General features: G+C 44.6%; 1 long non-coding RNA gene across 1 annotated transcript in view; it reads right to left on the reverse strand.

The window, feature by feature from the left end:
- LOC105805239 overlaps window positions 1–1,349 on the reverse strand; it is a 115,061-nt gene that overhangs the window by 42,140 nt on the left and 71,572 nt on the right. The gene's annotated exons all lie outside the window — the stretch shown is intronic.

The following is a 1,349-nucleotide window of genomic DNA, read 5'->3' on the forward strand; positions in this document are numbered from 1 at the left end:
CCACTGACTGCCCTGGTTCTGGCACAGTTTCTCACCAGTTTTATTCTGGTTGTTTTTTTATTTTTATTTTATTTATTTTATTTTTTTTGAGACAGAGTCTCACTTTCTTGCCTGGGCTAGAATGCCGTGGTGTCAGCCTAGCTCACAGCAACCTCAAACTCCTGGGCTCAAGTGATCCTCCTGCCTCAGCCTCCCGGGTAGCTGGGACTACATGCACGCGCCACTGAGCCCGGCTAATTTTTTCTATTTTTAGTTGTTTTGGCTAATTTCTTTTAATTTATAGTAGAGACGGGGTCTCGCTCTTGCTCAGACTGGTCTCAAACTCCTGAGCTCAAGCGATCCTCCCGCCTCAGCCTCCCAGAGTGCTAGGATTACAGGTGTGAGCCACCTCGCCGGCCTGGTTGTTTTTTTAAATTGGCTTTCTTACCCTCAAGGCCCACCCCTTCCCCACTGCCATTAGAATTACCTTTAAAAAACACAGCCTTTAGTGGAGACGAGGGGATGGGTAAATTCACACCTAATGGATAGGTTGCCCGCTGTCTGGGTGATGCACGCTGATAGTTCTGACGCAGGCGGTGCAAAGGCAATTTATGTAACCAAAGCGTTTGTACCCCCATAATACGCTGGGAAAAAAAAGCATGGGGGCTCACACCTGTAATCCTAGCACTCTGGGAGGCTGAGGCAGGAGGATCACTTGAGGTTAGGAGTGTGACACCAGCCTGATCAAGGCAAGGTCTAAGTCTTACTTATTACTGTATCACTATCATTTAATACAGGGCTAACATAAGAGACATTCCCAATAAATTCTTACAATATAAACACATACATTCTTAGGCAAAAAATTAAGTCAACTCAATACAATATTCTGAGCTTACTCAAATAAGGATGCTGCTTATCAATTACAACAGCATATCAGGGTAACCATGTGCTACCTGCGTGGGATCCCTAGACTTCCTGGGAGAAGCAGCAAAGGAAACTCTGGGACTGATGGCAGGACCCTAGCACAAAAATGTTAAATTTATTCTTTTACCTTGGAAGTCAGGGAAGCTTGCCTAAGAAAAACAAACTTGGTCTGAAGCAGCGATAATTAGAAAGACACATGTGCCCTACCTTGGGTTACTAATCCAGTTTGCTCAACTATTTTATGCCCTCCAGCCTCGCCCCATGATAATCTGTCAATTCTTTAACAGAAAAGGCTTGAGAAAGTAAGACTATCTTCTGAAAACCTAAACACAACTGCAAATCATTTGGAGATGGGGGCAGGGATGGTAGGGAATAAGGACTGTAGGCTACAAGAACAGCAGAGGCAGCTACTGAAACAGTAGATTCAACACAACCAGCTTTACTGA

Source organism: Propithecus coquereli, unplaced genomic scaffold, assembly GCF_000956105.1.
Source record: "Propithecus coquereli isolate 6110/MARCELLA unplaced genomic scaffold, Pcoq_1.0 Scaffold126, whole genome shotgun sequence".
Classification (NCBI taxonomy): Eukaryota; Metazoa; Chordata; class Mammalia; order Primates; family Indriidae; genus Propithecus; species Propithecus coquereli.